The sequence below is a fragment of the Diceros bicornis genome, chromosome 27 (genome assembly GCF_020826845.1).
Source record: "Diceros bicornis minor isolate mBicDic1 chromosome 27, mDicBic1.mat.cur, whole genome shotgun sequence".
NCBI classification, from domain to species: domain Eukaryota; kingdom Metazoa; phylum Chordata; class Mammalia; order Perissodactyla; family Rhinocerotidae; genus Diceros; species Diceros bicornis.
The window spans coordinates 14,858,922-14,872,523 of record NC_080766.1 but is presented as its reverse complement, the minus strand read 5'-3'; positions in this window follow the sequence as shown (position 1 = coordinate 14,872,523).

Genomic DNA, 13,602 nt, shown 5'->3' with positions numbered 1-13,602 from the left:
ATATCCCATGGTTTGCTCCCTCTGCTCATGAATTTCTCAAATACTTATTCAAAATCTGCTCTTCTAGGTACTGCAGGGAGGGAGTGGGTTGTCAGTGAACATATCCATGAATAAAACAGAAAAGAAATATTCCTCGCCCCTCCCCCGGAGCTCACCTTTGAGTGTGTGCACCTGTGGAGGTGTGGAGAGGGGAGTTCCAGATAGACAGACATTAAAAAATATGAGCAATTTGTATAGCATTTTAGAAAGTGATACATTTTATGGAGTAAAATTAGGCAGAGAAGAGGGATAGAGACTGTAGGCATGGGGGTAGAGAATATGTTAACATTTTATTTATTTATTATCATTTTTTTGGATGATTCAATGGCTTTATTAACTCCTTCTTTCTGAGAGTAGCAAGACCTCGTAGCTGGAGAGCTGAAAAGGAAGCCAGGAAGCTGTGGTCTCAGTATGGGTCATTAAGGAGGTACAAGGGTGCCCTGTATCTCTTGGGATCCTCTTCCCATCCACCATAAGCACAGGCATGATGTAGTGCCAATTTTTGTGCAGGGCCTCTAGCTGCTTCATTTTAAATGCATGCTCAGGAAAGGCTTTGTTGGGAAAGCGACAATTAAGCAAAGAATAGCAAAAGGTGAGGAGGTGAGCTGTTTGGATGTTTGGCGGAATTGGATTCTAGCTGAAGGAGGAGCAAGTGCATAGACTGGGAGGAGCAGTACAGAGTCTTGTTTCTGGGCCCTGGGAGAGAGGGGGTGGGAGAGGCGTTCACAGAGGTGGAGGATGGGCAGGGGTGCAGGGCTTTGTAGGTCTTCTAGAGATCCTTGGGTTTTGGTCTGGGTCATGAGGGAAGCTCTTTGAAGGTTTTGAGCAGGGAAGATCTGGCTTCAAGTACTTGTTCAAATGTCACTCCAACTACCCCAATCAGAACACCAATCTCGCTTTACTTTTGCTGGGCACTCCTTATTCTCACTTCCTGGTTTCTTTTTTTTTTTTTTAATTTATTTTTTCTCCTGAGGAAGATTCACCCTGAGCTAACAACTGTTGCCAATCTTCCTCTATTTTGTATGTGGATCACCGCCATAGCATGGCTGCCAACAAGTGGCGTAGGTCCGCGCCTGGGAACTAAAACTGGGCCACCGAGGTGGAGCACACCAAACTTAACCAGTAGGCCACAGGGCCAGCCCCCCTGATTTCTTTTTTCTTGGTAGCACTTATGAGCATCTAAGCTATATGCTTTACTTATTTATTTTATTTTTTCTTTCTCCTGCTTCCTCTCCTCATATTAGAATGGAAAATCCACAAGGGTAGGAATTTTTTTTTGCCTATTTTGTTCTCTGACATATTCCCCAAACCCATCTACACATGCATGTGCTAAGAATAATGTGCTGTTGGATAGATAAATATCACAGGTCAGAGGCATTTGAATAAGTGCCTACTGGGGCAGAGTAGATAAATGAAAGTGGAAATAGGGATAAAATTGATGAATAAGTAAAACAAAAGAGGAAACTTACATGGATCTGTTTTGATAAGATTTACTCAACTCTTGGCAAACAAAATAAAAATACCTATATATATCTAAATAGAAGCTCTCAGGTACAAATCTCTTTAAATTACTGATCATCTGTGATAAACTTTACTGCTTCTGTGTCCATTTTCACATCCACCCCATCCTCAATTTAAAGACAGAAGCCTCTCTCTTATGCAAAGTGAATCCCTCTATGTTGGTTCAAGATAATATTCCCTTCATCTTTCTTGGGGACATTGCTTCAAAATTTCTGCGCTCTTTTTTCAGATTTTTAACTTTTTACTCTCCAAAGAGCCTTTCCCTTCATACATTGATATGTTTATGTCTTTCCCATCTTAAAAAACAAAAATGAGGGGTTGGCCGTGTGGCACAAGCGGTTAAGTGCAGGCGCTCCACTGCGGCGGCCCGGGGTTCGCTGGTTCGGATCCCGGGCGTGCACCGACGCGCCGCTTGGCAAGCCATGCTGTGGCGGCATCCCATATAAAGTGGAGGAAGATGAGCATGGATGTTAGCCCAGGGCCAGTCTTCCTCAGCAAAAAAAGAGGAGGATTGGCAGATGTTAGCACAGGGCTGATCTCCTCACAAAAAAAAAAAAAAAAAAAAATGAAAGCAAGCAAATAAGAGAACCTCTCACCCCACATACCCTTTCTAATGCTGTGCTGTTCCTTTCAGAGCAAAGCTTTGAAGAGTGGCCTACCCATTCTGTTCCTGTTCAGCAACTTCCAGTTCTCAGAATCATTTCTCAAACAGGTTCCTGACCCTATTATACACCTAAAGATCTTTAGTTAGGAGTATCATTCATTTGTTAACTTTTTTGATCATTTACAAGACAATACATATATGTAATATGTCTCAGCACTCTGCTAGACATTGGCCATGTAAAGGTGGCAGGAGAGAATGTTTTCTTCACTAATCTGTCACTACCACCTTCTTGGGCATAAAATTCATCTTCTCCCTTCTGGATGTTAATCAGGGTAAAATAAACAATGCAGGTCTTTAAAATATAACTCAGAGGAAGAAAGGAACACGAAATTCTCTCTGCGTAAAAACACGGTAGTTATGCTACGAAAAGATTGCTGTGGACAATGTAAATGGCTGATTGTCTTATTGAGGCTGAAATAATAATTCTTTCCTTTAATATTTTCTCTACTCTCAGAGATCCAAAACTACTCAATTCTATTTTAAGAAAAATTAGACCAAAGAGAAACTTGGCAACCAAGCATGACGTTTGAGGAAAAGAGGCAGGACCCTAGGGCAGGAGTCAGGGAGCAAAACTCTTTAAGGGGCTCTGGGATGCACGGGAGAGAGGTGAATAAAAAAAGGAATTTACAGTAAGGAGAGACTCCCAAGTGTCCTGAGAGTTGAATGTAAGAAAGAATGAAGTTTTGCCGCATTCAGAAAAGAACTGGTGGGTGAGCTGAGTATCGCTTATAAATAAGCCTCTTCTCATCCCTCACTCACTATGGAGTCTGAATGGAGAAAACTTGCACCGGAAGTAAAGAACCTCTCTGCACATCAGCCTGAATCTGTGTGCTTGATACACTGGCTAACAGAGAAAGGGACTTGATTCTCTAAAGAACTGTATTCATGTCTCCTTCCCACGTTAACGACATTATATAAGAAACAAGACACTGCCTAAGCCCTCGAGGAACTATAGCCTACTGCGGAGGGACACTTCAAGTATGCAGTTGTAACCAAATAAGACAATTGCTTTAATGATGTGTGTGCCAAGTGCAGTAGAGGGAGATGAAGCACCTAAATCTGCCTGGGGGTGTCAAGTTCAATGTCACAGAGAATATAGCATTTGAGCTGAGAGTTTTAAGATGTAAAAAGTTGTTAGATTCCCAAGAGAAGATACCAGGCAGAGGGAACAGAGCATACAAAATTATGAAGTTATATGGGAGCAACGCTTGTTCTGGAAGCTATAGGCAGTTCAACATTGTGGGATGAAAAGTAGGAGAAAGTAGCTAGGGAAGGTAGTGGAGGGCTATGCAGCTGGATCAGGAACCAGGAGTTAAACGTGGAAACGCTATTTTATGTCCGGCCAAAGAGTTCAGACTTTTGTCTTGTACACCAATGGAAAACCACTGAAGAATTTTTGGAAGGGGAGGACCATGGTGAGATTTGTATATTGGCAAGATTACTCTGTCTTTCTTGTGGCAAGTAGATTAGAGAAACCTGAAAAATTTCTCAAACTGTCTTCCATGGAACACAGGTCTTATATGATTTTCCTCAGAGTAAGTATATTGTAGTCAAATACATTTAAAGAAAAACTGCATACTTTATCTCCTTGGAAGTTCACAATGCACATTAAATATTCAAAGTTGTCTCTAGTAAAGAAAATTGTGTAATAAATTTAACCCTGGGTTTCCCAAACTTGTTTGATGTGTTGTTGGTCAGTGTTCTTAAGTGCAAAAAAGAGAAGCCACTCCAGTGAGTTTAAGCAAAAAGATAGTTATTAAAAAATATTAAGCAAGTGTCAATGCAAATAATCCATATTCAATGTATAAATCAAAATTGGACTGAGTTTATTACGAGCCAGATCTGAGGACTAGCCCAGGGCCTTCCTTCCTTCCCCAAGAAAGGACGGCACGGAAGAAGCGGCGTGTACAGAGTGGTTACATACGGTCTTGGAACAAAGAGCATACATAGCATATGATAGGAATGTCCCTTTTACAATTGTCATGAGATGCTTAGTGGGCACAGATTGGTGGTCAGCAGGTCAGTGGTCACAAGGTGAGTACAATAGGTCAGTAATTAGTTTAGGGAGAGATGTTTATCCTAAAGGAAATGCTGATATGGGGGAGATTACACCCCTCTCTCTCTTTTTTTTTCTTGTGAGGAAGATTAGCCCTGAGCTAACACCTGTTGCCAATCCTCCTCATTTTTGCTCAGGAAGGTTGGCCCTGGGCTACTATTCGTGACCATCGTCCTTTACTTTATGTGGGACACCTGCCACAGAGTGGCTTGATGAGCGGTGCATAGGTCTACACTCGGTATCTGGACGTGGGAACCCTGGGCAGTCAGAAGCAGAGTGCGTGAAATTAACCACTACACCACCGGGCCGGCCACTACATCTCTATCTTTAGGGGCATCATTTTTGTCCTTGGGACAAAGTAAATACTTAAGGCAGATGTACAATGCATGCTCGACAGGCCACATCAGGCCTTTTTGGAAAAACAAGGTCAGGCTGAATTAGTTTTAAACCAAAAGTCTTCTTCATATACTCCAATATATCCTATTGCTTTTCATTTATTTATCAAAACTAATTGATTCTCCAAGAGGGCCTGAGAGCCAGGATTGTAAACTCCATAATGAGAAAAATCCTCAGCAGTACATTACAAGGGCTGCTCTCAAGGAAAAGCATTGTTGCTGCTTAAATCCTTCACCTCAGCTCAGACCAGTGGGAATTAGGACTGCATGTCAGAAATTCCTCCACATCTGCCCTACCAGAGCTGGTCATCTTCAGAGCTAAACTCTACAAAAGGTTAATCATGTGTAATTTCACTCTTTTCCCTTCTAAAACCAATTACACAAGCACATCTGATTGGAGGGACCAAGGTAAATGCCACCATTTTGTCTGCAAGGGAGGCTAAGAAATTGAGTTTAGACTTTAACAGAGGAAGCAGGGGTCACATGAAGGAATCTAAAACATAGATTTTTTTCTATATTTTCTATAGAATATTCTATAGCATGGTGAGCTGCCACAATATAATAAATACCAAGAAATATGACTACAGAACCCCTTATCTACCTACTGCCTATTCACTAATACCTTCTTGGAACAAATATCTCTTGTTAACACACTTTGAGAAACACCGAATCTGTTCCTTGCTTCTTCCTGTATCTAGTGGTTCTCAGCATTTCTTGACCTGTGGCCACATTACTCCTCCTATCTCTGCCTCCGCGGTCACATTGTCACCTTCTTTTCTATCTGTCTCAAATTTCCCTCTACTTTTCTCTTATAAGGACACTTATCATTGAATTTAGAGCCCACCTGGATAATCCAGGATGATCTCTTCATCTCAAGAGCCTTAATTACATTTGCAAAGATCCTTCCTTTTGCCAAATAAGGTAACATTTATAGGCTCCAGACATTAGAATGTGGGCGTATCTTTGGGGGTAGGGAAGAGTCACCATTTAATCCACTAGAGAGAGAGAAGTAAAAGCCATGTTCATTAAGTTTTCTACTTCCCAGGGTCATTCCCAGAGGAAGAGGTGGAGGTGGGGGCAAAGAATCTCTCTGATTTTTGGTGTATTAGGGTCCTACAGAGAAAGAGAACAAACAGAATATGTGTGCGTGTGTGTGTGTGTGTGTGTGTGTGTGTGTATAGAGACATCTATCTATCTATCTATCTATCTATCTATCTATCTATCATCTATCATCTATTGAGAGATTTATTTTAAGGAATTGGCTCATGAGATTGTGGAGAAGCAAGTCCAAAATCTGCAGGGTAGGTCAGCAGGCTGGAGACCCAGGGAAAGGTTACAGTCTGAATCCAAAGGCAGTCTGTCGGCAGAATTCCTTCTTTTTTTAAATTATTTATTATTATTATTATTTTTTATTTTTTTCTTTATTGAGGTAACATTGGTTTATAATATTACATAAATTTCAAGTGTACGTTATTATATTTTGACTTCTGTATAGACAACATCGTGTTCACCACCAAAAGTCTAGTTGCCAAAAATCTGTCACTGTATAAATGTACCCTTTCACCCTTTTTGCCCTCCCTCCTTCCTCATCCCCTGTGGTAACCACTAATCTATTCTCTGTGTCTATGTGTTTGCTTGTTTGTTGTTGTTGTTTTTTTGTCTTCCACATATGAGTGAAACCATATGGTATTTGACTCTTCATCTGACTTATTTCGTTTAGCATAATCCCCTTAAGGTTCATCCATGTTGTCACAAATGGCAAGATTTCGCTGTTTTTTATGACTGAGTAGTATTCCATTGTGTATATATACCACATCTTCTTTATCCATTTGTCCCTTGATGAGCACCTAGGTTGTTTCCAAGTCTTAGCTATTGTGAACAATGCAATGAACATAGGGGTGCATGTATCTTTTCAAATTAGTGTTTTTGTGCCCGTTGGATAAATACCCAGAAGTGGAATAGCTGGATCATATGGATTTCTATTCTTAATTTTTTTAGGAACCTCCATACTGTTTTCCATAGTGTCTGCACTAGTTTACACTCCCACCAGCGATGTATGAGGGTTCCCTTTTCTCCACATCCTCTCCAACACTTGCTATTTCTTGTCTTTTTGGTAATAGTTATTCTAATAGATGTGAGGTGATATCTCATTGTGGTTTTGATTTGCATTTCCCTAATAATTAGTGATGTTGAACATCTTTTCATGTTAGCTGTCTGCATATCTTCTTTGGAGAAAATGTCAGTTCTGATCCTTTGCCCATTTTTAAATCAGGTTTATTTTGTGTCTATGTGTTGAGTTGTACTAGTTCTTTATATATTTTGGATATTAATCCCTTATCAGATTATGATTTGCAAATGTATTCACCCAATTGTTAGGTTGTCCTTTCATTTTGTTGATGGTTTCCTTTGTTGTGCAGAAGCTTTTTAATTAGATGTAGTCCTGTGTGTTTATTTTTTGTTGTTATTTCCCTTGCCTGAAGGGGCTGCTGGCAGAATTCCCTCTTGTTTGGGGGAGGGCAGTCTTCTATTCTATTAAGACTTTCAACAGATTGATGAGACTCACTCCTGTTATGGTAATCTCTTTGCTCAAAGTCTACTGATTTAAATGTTATTCTCATTCAAAAAATACCTCCACAGAAATGTCCAGAATAATGTTTGACCAAATATCTAGGCACTGTGGTCCAGCCAAGTTGACATTTAAAATTAACTGTAAAAGGTGGGGTAACTCTAAAATAGAGAAATAGTGCCTACTCCTTTCCTGGAAATTTCTGAAGGCAGGGGTTTACTGAAATACATTCTTCAGGAGGGCTTGGGGAAATGTAGTGTATTTCGTTTAGATAGGAGAGCTGGCAGACACACTCCTTCCCTCTTTTCCCCACCAGTTGTCCTTGGATGTCAGTGTTCAGAATATAACCTGCCAGGCTCTTGTGAACCTGAGAGAGAAGAGCCAGAGGCTGAAGTTGCTTAGCCAAGTGACGGGCTATAAGACCTCCTGGGGGCTCAGCACTTGATGCTGGCAGAGGTCGAAAAGAGAGAGGCTGCAGATCATCCCTGCCAAAACCACTCTAGCAGCAGGAATCAGTGACATGAGATCTAGTCAAATCTAGAACTCAGGCAGCTTCCTTCCACTCATCATGTCCACAGCATTAAGTTGAAGCTGTAGATAACAATGGACTCTGCTGGCACCAGGGGCTAGCTTGGGGGAGGATACAGGTAGCAGGATTCAGCTGTGGCAGACCTCCCACCCTCCATTACTCATGCACCCTATATCCACCATGCATAACTTTCCCCCAATACGCAGACCCCGTCTCAGAAAGAGGTTCTTATCTCAAATGTGATGAAGATTTCATCCAAAGGAGATTCCATTTCTTTTAATTATAAGATGAAGATTTTGCGCCATCACTGAAAGTTGAGGTTCCCAAGTTAGGTTAAGGTGAGTTGTTGAAATCTGTTACATCCTTGTATTTCAAATATCACATACACAGTAGAATACTAAAGAGTTATATACAATTTTGTTCTAACAAATTTTATTACATAAAAAATGGTTGTGTATGTTAAATAAAAACTCTAAGTTGTAAATTAGTATGTATAATAGGGTATCTTTTTTTCTATTGAAAATAATTTATTAAGGTATGCATCAAAAGGCTAGGAAGACGTACTACACAAAGCTGGCCATGCTTGCCTCCGGCTGTTGCATCTGTGGTTGACTTTCATTTTCCTCTTTCTGTTTGTCTGTATTCTCTACATGATTTCTACATGAACAACTTCTACACTGGTAATAAGAGGAAAAAATAAGTGGAAAATTATTGCCTTCTCCGTATGCCTGGGTGCAATTAATACATTGACACCCACCTTTAATATTCAGTTTCTTTTGAGTTCATTAGGTACAAATAAGTCTGAATCTGATCGCTGTGAATTGATAAAACTCAATTCTCTTGATGTGACCAACTATTTTCTAAAGCATTTACTGGGATGAATAAATTGAAGCACCTCCATTTCATAGAGGGAAATGCCAACCAGAAGAAGCAATGTTCAAATTCTATTTTTCAGTTTCAGTGGCACATATCTCAGCCACCATATATTTGTTCACCGTGTGCCATAAGGCTTTGCCTCAGATGAAGTTGGGTTTGAAGATTGCTGAACTGTAATTTTTTTTAAAGGTTTTTTGCTATGCCTAAAATTGCTTCCCATTTTTTAGCAGCACTATTTTTAAGATGTTCAAATCTTTGATTTAGTATATCTTCTTGCAAGTTTTATTTTCATAGCTGTTTCCTATATTAATGGCTATTGCTTTTCTCCCCCCATTTTATCTTAAGCTCCTGTTAAGGACGGAGCTATATGATCTATTGTTCATAGGAATGACTTCAAATTTTCTCATTACTGCAAGACATTAAGTTGCCAAGATATGATTTACTTTAGTAAGTGCCTTTTATGTCATCTATGTTGGAGAGTTTTTGTGACTGTTATTTAAATTTCATTTCCCTGGTAATCTGTCTCAGTGTTAAAAAACAAAGGAGGGTCTAGATGTTGGAATCCACTAAGATACCTGAAACATTAGATAACTGCCATTGCCTCATTAGGCAGACAACACCACAACAGACCACACACCACATGAAACCAGAGCAGCCACCCGGAAAAGCAGAGGAAAGGGGCGCACCTTGGCACTGCCTTTCCAAATGTGTTCCTATCAACTGCACACATTTCTGAGTATGTTGAAGCAAAGAGAAGTCCACGGAAGTGGAAAATTGGAAGGCGGAAAAAAAAATTCCCTCAGGCAGAGATTTAAAGTTAATTTTCAAGAATGTTTAGGTGGAGAATGCTTGCTGGAGTTCGATAAAGGTAAAGAGTACAATTGACGGCTTCTGTTCCGATGCCAAGGGACTGTGTTGAATTGGCTGATAAGAAAATGAAATTGTGTAAACAAATTTAAGGTGTGGATGGAGGAGTTCAGTTGTGCTGAGGACTTGCTAAGCAAGACACAGAAAACTGTTGCTGTATCCATCTGAGAACGTGATGTTTTACATGTTTGTACCCAGTGCAATATTTGGACTAAAAAAGTAAGGTTGATAGAAACAGTCTAATTTAAATCATTCTTCCATTGGATGGTAAAATATTCCAATATTTTTATATAATGCATTAAGCAAAAGTGAATAATTTGAAATATTGGGTTAAAACAAGTATTTAAGGGGAGCAAAATAATAACACATTATATGTAGTATTAGTTTAAAAGTTACTAAGATAATTGAGTAGTCATATTTTATTTGCTGATAATGTCTATGGCCATTATTATTATTCCCTTTGATTTATAATGTGCACTTACTTTTAAGGCCTCCGGGCACATGTAAATTACAAAATCTGAAATGATTTAAACAATGGCATAACTAACAATGGCACTTAAGAATTGTATTAACACTACAACATCACTGTTACTCATATCAGCAGACCTTAGGTATATTAGGTCAGAAATTACGTTATTGAATTATTCCCGTTCTTGTCATCGTATATATTCCTGTTTAATGGCATTAGCCTAAAAACCATTTAAATGTTAAGAATAAAACTTTTAAGCAATGTTTTCTGGAAAGATTCCTAATAATAATTTTATAGCTGGTCTCAGTTATGTTTTTCCTTCAATGACACCATCTTCAGAAACTGCTTTTATTACAACAAAAAAAATAACAATGGCAAGGTAATATGTACTGTATTATGCAGTTTACATATCAACAAACTTATGAGGTAAGACTATTATTGTATCTGTTTTTACAGAGGAGGGAAATCAAGGCACAAAGAGGTTAAATAATTTTTTTCAGTATCACAATGTTAATAGCATAGCAAAGCTCAAACCCATGCCGTCTTGGCTCAGTTTTGAAACAAAGAAGAAACATGTCCCCTTTTATTACTGATTATTTTGGGTTAATTTAATGTGTTTTGTTCTGATTTTTTAAAGCAAATAATAATAGCTATAAAATATTCATTGGCTTTATCCACGGCATGAATTGTCAATCGCCAAACACCTAAATATTTGGAAACATTTGTATTTTTGACCAAATTTTCAACTTTTTGTTTTTGTGTTTCTTCTTTTCTGTCGGACTCCAGCTGGTGGTTGGGCAAGAGAGACTGAACAGAACAAAAATGATGAGGCAGAAAATCAGGAAAAGTTCCTGAAGCAGGTGATGGAGGAAGTTTAGGCAACTAAAATATCTTGCAGTTAAAACAGGCAGATGTCCTGGCAGGTACACAGTTTGGCAACAGAGTCCCATAAAGTCATTAGCAGGAGGAAGATATGTTCAAAATGACTGCAGTCCCAGCCAAATGGTATTCAGAGGCCTGTGCCTAGTCTTTAGAAATGAAACAGAAGAGTGCAATTGAATAGGAAACCAAAACAAGTAGGACAGTGGGATCCAGTGAATAAAAGAAGAACCTGAGATTTGTAGCACTGACTTCTTTGGAACAGGAGCAAGATGTGAAAGTAAAAATCAATCCTGCTGACGATAAGACTGTAATGTTCCTAAAGGAACGTCAACCATTTTCCAGTGGATGAGGGACAAGGCTAACAAAAAAGTGTTTCTAAAAAAAATCATACCCGAAGTCACACCACAGCTGCAAAATTACTAATGATCACTTCTTCAGAGTGATTGCTACGTTTTTACCAATGACACCCCCAGCCATGTTTCATTTCTCCCACTTCTTGAACAAAGATTACTGAAATAACCAATTGCAGGAGCTTCCTCTTCTTGAATGCATCCATCTCAAAATGGGCCCCACTTCCATGTCACTGCTTAGAATCAACCAGCACAAGCCAGATCCCTATAAAAGAGCCTCTTCTTCCCCATCCCCTTTTCCAAGTTGTCCCCACAATAGCTCTGGTATGTGTTTGTTTCAGGAAACTAATATACTTCACTTTGCTGCACTATGTTTGTGTTCCTAGTCATCTTTGATCAATGGGCTTTAACAAATAAAGGAGATCAGTTCTTTCAATGAACAGGCTTGGGTAAATAAGATTTTCTGTCTTCATGAAACTGGCATATGGTAAACCTGACCAGAGTCAGACTTTGGCCCAGAACTTTGAGAGGAACTAATTCATGAAGTTAAGTGGCCCTAGCTACAAAGTTCAGAAACATTGAGAGCTAGGAAATCAAGAAGGTAACTATAGCCAAAGATCAATTACACCATAATTCCCCAATTTATTTTTTACCCTAGAATTACAGAGACTTGAAATTAAGGTGGTCTTTTGGGTAATACAGTATGAGAGTCAGACACTTACTATGTTTGTTTGAATGTTTAATGTTAGTGTCAATTTTGTGATAAATATATTTAAAAAGATCTAGGATGTGGGGCCGGCCTGGTGGCATAGTGGTTAAGTTTGTGCGCTCCACTTCGGCGGCCCAGGCTTCACAGGTTCAGATGCCAGGCACGGACCTACGCACTGCTTATCAAGCCACGTTGTGGCAGCATCCCACATATAAAATAGGGGAGGATGAGCACAGATATTAGCTCAGGGCCAACCTTCCTCAGCAAAAAGAGGAGGATTTGTAACAGATGTTAGCTCAGGGCTAATCTTCCTCACCAAAACAACAACAACAAAGATCTAAGACTATATTAATGGGTTTTTTAATTTGTCTTTGTTTTCTTCTATAAAAGAACTTCAGGGGCTGGGCTGGTGGTGTAGTAGTTAAGTTCATGCGCTCTGCTTCGGTGGCCTGGGGTTCATAGTTTCAGATCCCAGGTGTGGACCTATACACCGTTTGACAAGCCATACTGTGGTGACATCCAATATACAACATAGAGCAAGATGGGCACAGATGCTAGCTCAGGGCCAATCTTCCTCACCCAAAAAAAAAAAAGTTCAGAGCTTATAATCATTAATGTGAAAGATTCTATCCTCGACCCATGGGCATTATCACTTGATATAAATTTCCTTAGCCAGGCTTTCATGGACTGTTCAGAGTTATTACAAAACAGTATGAGCAGAAGAGATGCATTGGTTCACTCCCAAAATTTCATTATGAAATATAAATATTCTACAACATTTTAAACACAGAATGTAATCCACTATAAAGTATACTCTTGAAGATGTTTTCAGGCCTCCTTGTTTATTTACCAAAAAAAGTGAAAAGAAAAGAAACACAGTACCTCAGCCTCATTATAAATTCCTGACTGTGCAGGAAAGGTGCAGCTGCTAGCTATTCATCACCTAAACTTCGCTTTGTTTCTATTGACAGATCATTTTAATAACCACAATTCTCTAGTTGATGTAAAGTATTCCACATTTCCGCGCTCTAGCAATTTATTATCAAACTGCCTAAAATAGGAAATTTTATTTCTGCACTTCTCCCTGTAATTCTTCTTCCCAGTACATTTTTTCTCTTAAAAGTGCACCTGAATAACAATGTTTGCCTTTTCAAAAAAATTTTAGTCTGACAGTTTAGCCAAACTTGACAGATAATGTAAAACTATTTAAATAGAAGGTCCTCAGTGTCACGTGACCTACTGTACTGGAGAACTGTTTCCCATGTAGGAAACAGTGGGGTTGCCCTGCTATTGATCTCTTCTGTCTGAATTTATAGAATGTTTGAGTTAACTAATTTTTAAAAAGTGGAAAAACTGACACATATAAATCAGGGACAACGTCCAATTTTGTATAGAATAGAAAGAAAGACTGATTTGTGTCTACTGCCTAACAATTTCCACTTGCACAACCTCACTCTCAAGCTTTCCATCCTTCTTCTTAATGAAAGGTGGGAAATAGCACCAATTCTTTTCATCTTGGTTGGCCTAAGAGTCAACACTGCCATGACATTATTTTGAACAGGAAGGCCTCTCTCTCATATTGTACTCTAAGTTAATGATGTGACAAGATCCTAGAGAAAATACACTCTAGTTTTGTTTATGACAACAAATGAGGCTTGCGTTGTCAACTTGTTCACTTT